The sequence below is a fragment of the Ranitomeya imitator genome, chromosome 5, assembly GCF_032444005.1.
Source record: "Ranitomeya imitator isolate aRanImi1 chromosome 5, aRanImi1.pri, whole genome shotgun sequence".
NCBI lineage: Eukaryota > Metazoa > Chordata > Amphibia > Anura > Dendrobatidae > Ranitomeya > Ranitomeya imitator.
In genome coordinates, this window is record NC_091286.1 from 55,820,312 (window position 1) to 55,835,311 (window position 15,000).

A 15,000-nucleotide genomic window follows, 5' to 3' on the forward strand; every position below is an offset into this window, starting at 1 on the left:
GGAAGATATAGGACTATCACTATATATATGTGTGCTATAAACAATGTCTACACCCTATTGTAGGATGTCTTTCCCCACAATCACGGCACTAACTCAAGTCCTTTTCGAATGTTCATGATATGTCTGCATCCTTGTCTGCAAGCTTTCTAATGTTATAATAATCATTTCCTGTGTTATAACGCACCAGCAGGGGGCTCCTGTGGGCTGTGAAACAGGGCGGATATATTATTGTAAGATGTAATAAAAAATGACAAGGCTGCACATATGCAATAGTAGGACTAGCAATGAGAGAAGAGTCACATTTATTGCTACATGACATTTGTAAAATGCACATTAAATATGTAATATAACCTATGCTAATATAAGATAATATACTTGGGGTGTATGTATGTGTGTAACATGGGTGTCTTTCCTTTTGATTTGAGCGATGTGAGATATGACCAGGCTTCTGTCTTTGGACTTTGGATATCAAGTGATGTGAGGAAAGGAAAGTGTATATGTACCATATATAATATATATTTATTTATATGCCTGCGTTTGTGTGCATCTATACAGTGTATATACTGTATGTCTGCACATTCGTGTGTGCATCTATATAGAGTATGCATTCGCATCTATATATCTATATACATACCTACCTACATACCTACATACATACAAGACTAGGTGTCGTGTGCAGGACAGTCCAGCTATCTGTGTAAGCCCTTGCCTCCAGCTGGCAGCTTGGCAGTGTACACAGTAAGCTGCTGGTCAGGGCTAAGGGCAGGTTAGGCTGGTTTCACACTTGCTTTTTCATCTGCAGCGTTTTTACCGCAAAAAAAGCATGCGTTTTTTCCCTATCTTTAACATTAAAAACGCATGTGTTTTTTTGTATACGTGTTTGGTCGCGTTTATGAACGCATGCGTTTTTTTTCTGCATGCATTCATTTGCAGAAATGCAACATGTAGTAATTTTTGCGGCGTTTTTTTTTGCCGCAAAAAAACGCATGCGTTTTTTCACGGCAAAAAACCTATTGATGTCTATGTAAACGCATGCATTTTTAAGCACATGTGTTTGCGTTAAAAACGCATGCGTTTTTATTTAAAAAAAAAGCAGAAAACACACTGATATACCACCCCCCACCATAAAGGTGATAAAGGGATCCTAACCCTAACCCTAAAGGGATCCTAACCCTATCCCTAACCCTAAAGGGATCCTAACCCTAACCCTAAAGGGATCCTAACCCTAACCCTAATCCCTTTAGGGTTAGGGTTAGGATCCCTTTAAGGTTAGGGGTAGGGTTAGGGTTAGGATCCCTTTAGGGTTATGATCCCTACCCCTAACCCTAACTATTTCTGTTTATAGTGGGTTTTTTACTTTATTTTGATGATTGGCAGCTGTCACACATTTCTCAGCATGCGTTTAAAAAATGCAAACGCATGAAAAAACGCATGTAAAAGCGACAAAACGCTGCGTTTTTTTCACCACATGCAAAAACGCATGTGTCAAAAAAACGCAGCGTTTGCACACGTTTACATGCGTTTTTTCACCATGCGTTTTTTTTTTTAAAACGCATGCGTTTTGAAACGCAAGTGTGAAACCAGCCTCATACAGGGCTCAGCATTCTGAGCACTGCTACATCTATATTAGGGATGGCTGGAATTTATAACTAAATAATTAAAACTGCACCAAGCAACCCAGTGCATATAGCTGGAATCAGGCTCTCTTCCCGTACATCGTGCTGATCTCAGATTCCATAGCAAAAAACTGCTGACAGATTCCCTTTACAGCTTTTTTATGAAGACATACATATATATTCTGAAGCTACGGTAAGTGTCTTCTTTTAAATGCAGACTGCAGGTTCGGTTGCTTTCTGACCCAAAGTTAGTCTTGCATTTAAAATGGGCACCTGACTGTGCCAGGAAGCTCTCACCGCCAGTGTTTGGGCACAGCGTTGTTGTGCTGGCAAATAACAAGTGCGCAGGTTTTTTCTTCTGTCTCTTGCCTGAAGGTTGGGTTTAACCTGTGTAGGTATGCACAATAGTACAGCCCATATTCCTTATGTGTAAGTACGGGGCATGTTAAAATCCTGCCTTCTCCACCTTGAGAATCTTTGTATGTTTTCATCAGATGAGTTAATCCCCCGCCGCCTAATTTCGTCTTTTAAGTTTTGCATTTTGGTGCAGTAATTATGCATGGCATGGCATCATTGTACAGTGGTAACAATAGGAGAAAAATAAGGAGCGTGTACTTGGCGTTCCTACTCCGACAACGACATTAAGCAGAACAGCTGAGCGGGAAGCCATAGCCGTAATGTGCCGTAATGTGCCGTGCTGCAGCTTGTTTGTAAACACTGCCAAATGTTTCGGGGTAATTAGCAGATCGGCAGTCTGTCCTCAGCCCCGGCGTGAAGATTTATTACCGCCACTGAGTGTTTTATGCTGGAGTCATTTGGATTGTCTTACATGGGTAGAACATATCGGATTATTACAGTGCAATGTTAAAAAAAAAAAAAAAAAGTGGAAAATGGGAGAAGCAGAGAAATGCCTGCAGGGGGATCAGTCTGTGAGTCAAGTATAAAGTAAATATAAGTGTATCAGGTATGCATGTGTTTGCACCACTTAAGGTCCTATGTATATTCATGCCTGTCATGTTATAACATAAGTTATAGCTTTATAAGTGCACCTTACCATCAGATGTCTCGGGCTGTTTACATAGCTGTTTGTCCCGATTCCAGTAATTCAGTAATGAATGCAGAGTTATGGCCTCTCTTCTCTGAAAAATACTGTGCAATTATAGGTAGAAATCACCATGGAAGGCTGGAACTATTTCCTATTCTGTCTAACACGCCGGATGCTGGGGCCGTACGGAAGAGCACTCACCGCCCATGACTGTCTCATCCCAGCGATCTCTCGCGCTCGTCTTGTCCAGCAGCTGTTTCCCGAAAATTAGAGAATTATACATTACAAATATGATTTTTATACGACTTGATAAATATCTTTACATTTTTTTATGAAACATTTCCCAAGCGTCCATAACCTCCTTATTTCATCAAGAAAGTGTGGATTCTAACGTATGGAAAGTACCTATGATTTTTCAACTTTTTGGAAAGCTCCAATAAATGTTCCTTGATCCAAGGGGTTCACATTGATATATAGGAATTACGGGTGTTTTTTTTTTTTAAGGATATCTTCGCACTAATCTGTAAGCTCCACATTAAAATTGGCATGAAAAACTTTCATGTGAGTTTTGAAGCTGATCAGTTTCAGTAGCCACGTTAAAAAAAACAAAAAAAAACAAACGTGTGAACATGCCCTAAGTAACCGAAGGACTGTCTTATGATCATGGCTGTTAGCACTGTGCTTATCGGACTATAAAGCCAACCTCATTGATGTTGTACCTACCATTTGAGCATATGAGTGATCCATTTCTTCTGCATGAGCGCCCCCTTGGCTGCAGTAATATCATCTTTGACTAAATTGTTGACTACTTGTATTCTTTTTCTAATGTTATACTTTTATGTAGTTTTGTAACAGTTTCATCATTATGAAGGTTGAAGGTGAGTTCAACCTATAATCTAACATGTTGATCCAAATGAAGGCAAAAACCCGCACGGGGCAGTCCAGGCTTGGACTGGCCCACAGGAGAATAGGAGAATCCTCCGGTAGGCCCCTGTGAGGGAGTGCCAATCATAGAATCTTAGAGTTGGAAGGGACCCCAACGTCATCGTGTCCAGTAGTGCTCCTACACAATTTGCAGAAAAAGGTATAATCTAATAATTTATTAACAAGTTAGCCAAATTAATATTGTATAGAAGCAAAAATAAATGTATGCACTAGGGTCAGGATATTTTTGCATGTACTTGAACAGTGGACCCCAAAAATCAATGTTGGCCTTTGCTAACCCAATCCGATGCTGGGAAAGACATTAATGGCTCCGTATTAGGGAAAAAATTTCTTCCCGACTCCATATAACAATCGGACTAGTTCCCTGGATCGACATCTCATCACTAAATCTATAACCTATAACGTTATATTTATCGAGAAAGGCGTCCAGATCCTTCTTGAAGTTTAGTAGTGAATCAACCAGTACATCATGTAGCCGAGGGCTCAATAGTCTCACTGCTCTTACAGTAAAGAATTTGTCAGATAAATAATCGTGATGAGCGAACGTGCTAAGATAAGGTGAAATCCGAGCATCGTTGGGTGCCAACCGAGTGACTTTGGCATGAAAGGATGTCCGAGTCCCCGCGGCTGTTCGACATATACAGCACATGCAGAGATTGCCTAACAAACAGACAATCCCTGTATGTGTTGCGGCTGTCGAACAGCCATGAGGACTTGAACATATTTTTCTAACATGCCGAAGTCACTCAGTTAGCACCCGAGCATGCACGGATAATGCCTTATTTGCACCCAAATTTTGGTGCACAGTGTCACATTTTAGGCACAACCCCTTCTTTTTACTCTACCTGACCCATTTTAGTGAGGCCACAGAAAATGTTAAGGGCAGAGTCAGACAGCCGTATAAATCGAAGCGAGATCGGTACACAGTTCTCCTGACCCAATCATGACAGCTGCCTGTGTTTCAATGCATTTGTGAAGCTCCGGTTGCAGGAGCCGCCGGCCAGTCCGTGCACTGCGTTCCGATCTCGCTTCGATTTATACGACCGTCTGACTCTGTCCTACAATACATTAATAAATATGGAGCAATTCTTTTGGGTCACATTGTGCTAAAATTGATAAATTCCCCTCATCCAGTTATCTACAGACTATTGCTGACTGTGGTCCCGGTGACTGCTGTAAAGCATTGTCTCTAAATACTCTTAACTGAAAGCTCGGTCAAGATGAACGCTGTCATAATAAAGTACAGAAAATACAATAAAAAAATCTACAATCCGATAATAAAAGCATAGAAAAAGTTGAAAGTTACGTAGGTGATTTTCTTTTAGTATGAATGATTTATTATTCATCTTCTTCAATTGGCAGAAAAACTCTTTACCGTAGAAAAGTCGTCCTCAAGGAATCGCCTTAAACACCCCAGAGGAACTAATTTGTAGAAATTCTTCAATCTGTCCCCGGGGATCTGGTGGTAACCATCATTGACTTCAGCTTCATTGGCTGTTGAGATAACACTTTCCTACGGCAAAGTGAAGTGTCTTTGCATTGATCCTTTAAGTGAATTTCTTCATAATTAAACAAATCCTGCAAAGTTCCAGATAGGCTTTACTTTTCATCAAGTATGCAGATCATCCTACAATGGCTCAAAGCGTACACCCACCTTATGGCGTTTCAATTTTATTTCCGCCAGCGGCTTTATCTAGGGAGATGTTACATACGGCGCCTAATGCGGGAATCCTGCACAGTAAACAAAGTACTTGTGAGATAGTCCCGGCACACTAGCTGTGTCCTCTACAGGAACAGTTGTCATTTTTGAGCCCGCATCTCTCCCGCTATCACTTCTCCATTTGTCGAATTCACAATGACCTTTGCATACATAAAGTCAAATAGGATTAAGTCTGGAATTTCCAACAATGGGGAAAAAGCAACAGATGTAGCCGACATGGAACGTGGAAGGATTGTTGATTTGCGTTTGGAAAGGAGGTTTTGCCAGTGGTAAATCTTCCAAACACAGCTAAAATTTATAGGAAATAGCTAAAAAATAGGAAAAGTACCTTGAAGAAACGCTTAAAAAGGTGAGCCTCGAAGTTCCCTCTTGGTCCTTCCCTTTACTATTGATGGCACATCATCAATAGCTGAGACATAAGCATTGGGCTCAGAGGCCGCATCCAAGGGCACATTTTAAAGGTAAGGATGTTACAGATTTTATTACTGTACTATTTTTGGACCTTCACATATTTTTGGGAACTTTATTTAGGACTTCTTTTAATAAAATTATACTTTTTTAAGATCATCCAATAATATACATACACAATCCGTCAATTGTTTGTCTATCACATCCCCAGATGATTAGTCGCAGTGAGATTTGGCTAATTTGGAGGCCAAGTCAGTACACTGAACTCCGATTTACCTTAAACTATTCCTGTACAATTTTTGGAGGGTGGCGGGGCTCATTATCCTGCTGAAAGAGGCACTGTTATTAGGTTAAGCCATTGCTCGGCAGCGACATACTTGATCTGTTCAATGTTTAGGTAGGTGAGACGTGTCAAAGCATTATCCATGTGAATGAGCATTACACTTCCTCACTTTTGTCGTCTTTACAAAGTGCATCCTGTTGAGATCATTCAACAAGTCACATGATGTAAAAGAAAATTTTATTTTTCTAGACCAGGCCACCTCCTTCCATTGCTCCAAGGTCCAAGCTGCTATGTATGTTCAGACTCCTTTCCATCATGTTGAGCAGAAATTTGTCAGCATTTTGTGCTACATCAGCTCTTCTGTTGGATCAAACCATGATCTGGAACTTTGCGTTTGCTAGCAATCACAAGAGGGGCCCATGGTGCCAGTGTTTGAGTGCCAACTAAGGAAGTTCACTCTGCCCTGCCACAGAGGACCAACGTGGACGCTAGACCTGGGTCCTGTAAATTTTTTTGCTCAACTCTAGTAGGTACTGACAACTGCTTTTTGGGAACACCCTTTTGGGATGCACTGACCCATTTGACTAGCCATGACAATTTGGCTCTTGTCACAGTCTTAGTGCTCATCTATTTTCTTTTTTTCAACGTATGAAGTTCCAGACCTGACATTTGAATTGCAGCCTAATATTTTAACATGTACCATTGTAATAAGATAATTGTGTAGTTAATTAATATCGCAGGATGTCTTGCTACTAGGTTCCCAAGCGTTCCATCTTAGTCTATGGGAAACCTGTGCTGTATTTCTCTATTTTTGTGGTGCACTATTACATCTACTTCAGTCTTGCTATTTTTGTAGTGCACACATGTATGAAGTGCTCCATTGAACCCCAAAAGACTCTCTTTGTAGCCACTTAGGGTAATTGATCATCGTTGTTGATGGGCTCCTTTCTTGAGTATTTCTTTACAAAATGAATAGCACTTGGCCAAATGATGGTTTCTATGATTGTTCAACTGGCCATTGTCTCTCCCAACTACTCAGTAGTGCTCACTCTGCTGAGCGCGCTTGTGTTCACTATGAGAGCGACTTTGCCACACTCCTCTGGTGGGGAATTTTCTCGTTCAGAACCAAAGAATCTATGGTCTAAAATTGAAAGATGTCAGAGAAGGATCGAAAGGCCCCTATACACAGCCGACGGTTGGTAGAGCCCGCCATTAATCCATTCTGTATGGGGGGCCTTTATTCACTTGACTGTTTTGCATTTTGCCTTCGTGTTTGCCTTTGGCTTGGTCTACATGTAATTGCACTAGAAATCTCACACTCTTCATGGAAATACTTGGACAATGCACATTTAAATATGTGTAATAATTGTGCGTTGTCTTCTCTATGTGATATAATAGAATTTTAATGTATGTTAATATATTTTTTCAGGCCTCATTAGGTGCTGACACCCTTTAGGACCCAACTAGTATCAGTTCCTATCAGATAAGTAGGTTCACTTCATCCCACCTATATCTTCATTGTGTGTGACACATGTTGGAAAAGCACCAAGGAGCTACTACTGCATTCTTGACACTTTGATGTGCCACTCCTAACATTGTCATTACTTTCTGTGCTTATGAAATCTCGACTGCTGCCGTCACCCTGGTGTGAAAAGGTGAGAGATAGAAGATAAGAACGTTTGATGGGCAAGAGCAATTTACATGTATATTCTATTTAAATTTATAATCACATGAGTCATTGAAGGGTTCATTACTATGCAAGGGTAATTATACATGCAGCCTTTCTGAAGGGAATGTGTTATGACTCATTGTTAAAATTAATTTTTTATGGTAAACCTATTTTTCTAGAATTTTTACTGATTTTTTTTTCGTTTTTCTATTACTTAATTTTTCATGTCATATTTATATGCAAAGAAAACGGACTTCCAGGGTTCCTACCTGCAGGAGCTTTTATGATCTCCCATTCCAACTAAATTGTTGTAATATGGAGTTGATCCACCTTCCTTTGCACCTATGACAGCTTCCATTCTTCTGGGAAGAATTTGACCCAAGATTTTGGAATTTTTGCACATTCACCAAAAAGAGCATTTCTGAGGTCAGGCACTGAGGTTGGACTTGGCTCCCAATTTCTGTTCTAGTTCATCCCCAAAGTATTGCACTATGATAAAGGCCACCATACACTTTGGCTGAAAATTGGCGGGACCATGTGATGTGCATGGGGCTTCCCAACTCTCCTAAGACAGATAATGTTGGAGAAGACCAGGATCAGACAATAGAAATTTCAATGCCTGATCCTTTTGTTTTCAGTGTAGATCATCTGATGATAAAGGGGTCTGGCAGCAGCTTTCTCCCCTCTCCTCGCTGAAAACACATGAATGCTAGAGGGCTCACGTTTATGGGTGGGCATTAGAAGAGGTAGCAGTCTGCTGAACGCACAGTCTTGTGTAGGGCCAGCTTTAGTTTTCGAATTCCTAAACATTGACTGGCTGCTAATTCATTAATGATGAAGACATTGAACAAGAAGAAGGCCGCTTGGATACTTTAGCCTACAAACCAGCAACATTCTGAATAGATCTCCGTAGACAACAACAAATTTGAGTACCAATATCCAAGAGGAAGTAAAATCCCAATACTTTTTATTTTACTGATAAATATATAAGGCAACATAAGAAACAACATAAAATATAGTCATTTGTTTGCCATTATGAATAGATCTGTAGATGGAAATACAGGCTGAATGAAGCTCAAACTGCAATGACGACTCGTCAGATAAATCCGATTCAGTGTGTGGCTTAGCAAGGTCTGTGAGGTCATATGATCAACCAATTACCCCTTTAAATAGTAAATTAACTCCAATTTTAAGAAGCTGTCAGCCAAACGCCATTCCTAATAGACTGCCCGTACACATGCATACTCAGTGTGGCAGAGCATGCATGCATTTTGAATAAGCTTTGTCCCACCCGAAATATTCATCTAATATGTATACAGTTTTACTGCAACAGAGGCCTTTGCTTCTAGAACGAACGATTCATTATTAGTAAAGATGAGCAAAAAGATTTGCAGTACCCTGTTCTAAGCTCTGACCTGGTCCTATGTTGCAGCTAGGCTTCACTTCCGTGGTTTATGACTCCGTTAATGGGAATCTGTCAGCAGGTTTTTGCTATGTAATATGAAGCCGGCAAAGAAAGGGGCTGAAACACAGATTTCAGGGATGTGTCATTTGTCAAAGTACGTGCTGTTGTTTACTAACTGTAGAATTTATCACTCAGAGATTAACATTGCCGGACTGCACTAGTCTGGCAACGCCCCTCCTCCTGTGATAAGCAGCTCACTGTCTATAGACTTTGTACATACAGAGCCTGGTGTGGGCGGGGTTAGCTTTCTCCGCTGTGCTTCATGCTAAATCTAAAAGCTCTGATTGTGTCAGAACAGCTGCAACCTGTAAACTAAGTGATACATCATTTAATTCAGCTTCTCTTTGCCTACATTACACTACTCACAGATGAGGTAGCAGAAACGTGTGACAGATTCCCTTTAAGGGGCTTTGTAAGTGAGGAGATGACTGGCAAAAAAAGCAAAAGAGGATTATACACGTCTATATTAGCAGATCCATCTCGTGTTAGCTGCCTCTGTTCATTAGTTTGTGTATGATCACCCAAATCATTTTATCACAGCAGATAAATATCTCTCATGTAGGTTTTCTTACAGTTCCGATATAGAGATCACATTGCTAATCACCATAGCAAGCACTGAGTCAGCGAAGAATGCTGCAAGATTTCAGCTCTGAAGCTTGCAGAATTATGACCACAGTTATTCTATAACTGTAGGTTCGCAGTTTGGGGAATGCTTTGGACTTCTCATAGAGCTTAAGTGTAGACCATAAAGGGTTTATTTTTTATTTTTCTTCTTGCTCATCTACATTTGACACTTTCTGGTTCATAAATTCATATCACTGCTTGAAGCTGACACCGCCTCAACGACAAGTTCTATCCTGAATGGTAATTATAACTGATAAAGCAAAAACTTGGCACTTCTGCAGATTTTTATATTTTCCACAAGAAAATTTAGTAAGAAGTAAAGAACACCCCTGACGATTTCTCCATATACCCCCTACGTATGTTAGTGATTACCATATTGGCATTTGGTTAATTTACGTGTATTATTGTATTAAGTAAAGTTATATATATACCTTATATATAAAGGAGATCTGTAACCTGATTTCTCAATATAAACGACATTCATTATTAAGCAGATCTCGGCCTAAATGTTATTGCTATACTTAGGCTAAGTTCACACTGGGCGTTTTTGCTGTTGTTTTGTTTGTTTTTTTTATGCTAACTTTCAGCTGCATTTGACAGTACCAGCTATGTCTTAGATTTCAGAAATATCATGCACAAATGTTTTTTTTTTTTTTTTGTCATCAGTATTTTGTGCTTTGCTGCGGTTTTTTGGACATAGAGCATGTGACTTCTTTCAGCGGTTTCACCTATTGAATTGAATGGAAAAAAAACGCACCGAAAACTCTGAAAAAAAAGCGCACCAAAACCTGCGTTTTTGCCGCAGCTTCTTTCCTGCCAAGCACTCAGGATTTGCTGCAGAAAAAAAAAAACTCAGCATAAACGCTCAGTGTGAACGTGGCCGTAGTGTGATAATCCATCTCAAAATGGCTGTTTAATCCCATTTCAAAGTTTATCTAATAGAAAGTTTATCATCCATTCCCCGTCCGGGCGGCACTGGGTGTGGAATAGAGCTGGAGTGACGGAGGCTTCAGATCTACCATGTCAATTCAAATGCTGATTTCTCAGTAATGGAGGAAAGGACTGGCCATGGAAAGGTACTGCAGGACTTGTCTGTGAAAGAGCTACATGTACAAATAAATAGTTGTTTACCTTTCTAAAAACAGGCAATTTAGGTGGCAATCCGTCCATAAAAAATCACTGTCTAGCACGAGTCTGTGTTTGTTGTTCTATTTTTTTAGCATTTACTTTGCCGCAATGATCCGGTGCTTTTGCTCGTCTCACTCCATGTAGGCGGTAGTCTGGCGATATCACGTGGACCTCACAAGTGATGGTTGCAGGAGCTCTTAGCAATATTTTTTACAAACCCCCAACCATTAATTGTTCTCCTAAGCCGTGTGTACAACCTCTATACGGTGCATTTATGCCCATTATTCCCGTGCATTTCTCACAGCCTTACATTGTAGTGTGGCAATTTTACAAGCTTTTTTTTTTTTCACAGCCGTTTAAAACGATTTTGAGCCCTTTGACAGAGTAAAGATTATAAGTGAAATGCCTTGTGAGAATAACATAATTGACACTTAAACAGTAAGGCTGTAAGGATCTTATTAGGTATTCATGTTCTCTTCCATGCTAATCTCTTAACAGACGTGTCCGTGCCAGGAGGTGGGTGCTGCCAGCGCTTCTCCTCCCCTCTGTTTAATAGAAAATGCTGCTGGTGTTTAACCGTATTGCAATTCCGATTACATCTCATCTGTAGGCGCCTGCACGCGGGAGTTATCTGCAGCGGAAAATCCACAGCAAAAAAAAAAAGGGGAAGTGGTGCCGTTTTGCTGCAGTTTCACCATTTGCACTGCAGTGAAATTATCATTCTAGAAGTTGACATGGTTAAAGGGGTAGTATTATCCCGTATCTATAGGGTAGGGGATAACTAACCAATCGTTGGGGATCTGACCTCTGGGAGACATACCAAGTCCCAAAAAATAGAGCCTCATGCAAATGGAGACTGCCGCTTGTTCAGGTGCCGAAGACGAGCTCAGCGAAACGCTGTGCTATCTCTGGTGGTCCCATTAGGAATAATTGAAGTGACAGTGACCATGATTGACCACTATTCCATTCACACGCACTCTGGTCCTCAGGATCAGTGGACGCCCCAGTGATTGGGAAGTTACTCACTTATCTATTACTTAGATAAGGGATAATTTCCAAACTTAAGAATAACATAGTTGGATTAAAGTATTAGATTAAGCTGTTGTAATGTTATTAGCTTTGTGTCGGAATGAAATGAGTATTTAACAGACTCACGCTCGTTCGTAGAATATATACATTATTATTATTATTATTTATTATTACATGAATAAGGGTTGGAATAATATTCAGGGAGAAAACTGGAATAATTTTCTTTTTACTTTTACTATTTTATCATTTCTCGGGATCTATGTTCGCAGCTTTTACACTTTTTTTTTATTTTATTTTTTTTTCAACCAGTTTGTTTTCTAAGTGCCAAAACCAGTTTTTCTTGAATAAGACATAAAGTTGACACATTAATCCCTTTGCTCCCTTGAGGATCTGTCTTTTCGCAGACAGGATATGTCTTTAAATTAAATGTATTCTTAAAGTTTAGGGTTAATTTTAAAACTGCTGAAAGGTTCTTGCTAGCCGGCCAGTGTTTTAATGTCAGAGCTTCCGAGACTGAAAAACCTGGAAGGTCCTGCTGTCAGAAACCGCATTTCAGACATATCAGGACTTGTTTAATTGATTGATTTAGAATTGTATTTATTTTAAATTTATTGCTGAATTTTATTTTATTTTTTTAATTCAGAATTGTGGGATTACTGACATGTTAATATGTAATACATACAATGGAATCATTCTGCATTAAAAGAAATGGTCACTAGTTGGCTCTAGTACAACTTTAGGTGAAGCCTGTCTATAGGGTGAATGTGTCGTTGTGTCCGTATACATATTTTTAATTATTATTCTTTATTTCTGTGTTTTCTCTTTATTTTGATTTTTAAAGCTTAAGTCAACTTTTAATGCATTTTTGATAAGTCTTCGCACCTCTGAAATATTATTGATCACTAAGGAACCTGCCCAAAGTCTCCCACTGATCACTAAAACCACTGTGTATAGTCCATTTTCACTGCTGGCCTGTTTCGTGATAGTCACGTAGTCTATTCAGGCTGATGATCACCTGAAGAACGATTGGTCTGGTGAAACAATCTTTTGTGCTGCATAGAAGATCGTCATTCTCGGCAGCACATTATCCTATGTAATGCGCTGTCGAGCACAATGGCCGCCTATCTGCACTGGATTATTTATCAGTCAGTCTGTGTAACTGCCTATCATGGCAGCTCTTCCAGGCACCCATATTATAGCGGATCAGTTCCTTTTTTTTATTTTCTTTTTTCTTTTTATAAAGGTTTACATATTACAGTGACAGGTTCTTTTTCGACTGCAGCTTGAGCTTGATTTTATTGCCATTTTTTGGTGCAGTTCTTTCCTTGTATTTTTAGACAAAAATCAGATTACCGTCCAGTAATGTAGCATAATAAATATTTCATTCAAAGTCTATATTTTTTGTCTTCAATTTGGCAATAAAATAAGCAGATCTGAAAGCAACACAGAATTCGTCGCCACTTGATGTTTTGGCTTTGAAAACCCTAATGACTTTCTACTACATAACTTTTGGATTTTTGGTGCAATCTTCTTCAACAAGTGAACGTCTTGGGCTCATTCTTCATTGATAGAACGTCTACCCCTCGTTGACTATGTGACTGTTCACAACCCCATGTATATTTTCACGCAGAGTTGCCGCACCGAAACACCGATACCTGTCCGACTTTTTTTTTTTGTGAGTTGTAAATCAAATTCGACAATGCAAGTCTCCGGGTCAATAAAAAAAAATCAGATTTGCCAGAAAAAAAAACCCCACATGACCGACTGTAACTTAATGATTCTAGTCATATAATATAATAAGTTAATAATTCTATTCAGATCTCTTTTGCTTAAAAATAAATTAAAAAAACCCTATAGTTTTAGTAAATTTGTGTGTGAGCAGAGTATTGTCGGAGCGCGCTCCTGTTTTCCGACTATCAGCAGGTTGTTCTATCTGTTCATTTTGTGATTTACATGAGAATTGTAAATAAACTATTTTGCCAGGTTGGTGGTTACAACCTTCGGAGAACTCATTAGCGTGCGTGTCATTTCAGTGAATTATTGCCTTCCTGCTATGCTTCTTGTTGTCTTCCCACAAGCGATGGATACATAAATCACGCAGCGGTGAGGAATCTGACAGGTAGCGTCTGTGCGGCAGTGACTCCCTACCACCAAATGGGGGCGTTCTTTACCTTTACAAGAGGAACTTTTTTTTTTCCTTCCTGTATGCTAATGGTGTTTGTCCTCATTTGATTTTTCACCTGAGCGGTTATGTATGTTTATAGAAATGTCTTTCTGTAATGATATGGAAAAACGGTAACACTTTATTTTTATTCTGTGTCCACAATTATACCAATGATGACGCCACTACGGAGATGGATTAGTTCTTCCCAAACTGTGGCCAAAAGTTATTAACCCATTGAGGATGCAGACATTTTTTTTTTCTTACATTTTTTTTCCTCCTCCTTCAACAAGCCATGTTTTTTTTTCCCATCGAAGTAACCAAACGAGTGATCACTTACCTTTTTTAATAACACCATTCACTTTACCATATAATGTGCTGAAAATGAGAAATAAATTGTGCGTGTGGTCGAACTGGAGAAACGAAAGCAGCAATTTCCCGTTTTGGGTTTTGTTTTTATGACATTCACTTTTTGTGACGTGTTAACCTTTTTCTGTGGGTCAGTATGGTTGTGTTGATACCAAATTTAGATAGTTATTTCATATTTTTTACTACCTAAGGGCAAATTGAGATATCCATGAAACCTGAGGAAAGAGAGTTCAGTTCCTCCACCACCAAGTATAGCACAGAGTCCCCAGCAAACCTCTTCTGGTTAAGACCTTGCTCGAAATGCGTCACCATAATGTTTTAATGCTCTGTAATGATGATATTTTAATGGATTTCTAATAAAGCAACTTTGGTATTTTATTGGAACCCCCAACTTCTTTCATCATATGGAGTAGTACATGAAACATGATGCATGGACTGACCACCGGTCTCCCGACCTGAACTCGACCATGACCAATCCATGGTTCATACACAAACCATGATTTACAAACTTAAAATTCATCCATAAACAGAAAGCCTT

The 15,000-nt window shown here is 39.5% G+C and overlaps 1 protein-coding gene across 7 annotated transcripts in view; it reads left to right on the plus strand.

Moving 5' to 3' along the window:
• Window positions 1–15,000, plus strand: part of EHBP1 (EH domain binding protein 1) — a 473,001-nt gene that overhangs the window by 187,779 nt on the left and 270,222 nt on the right. The gene's annotated exons all lie outside the window — the stretch shown is intronic.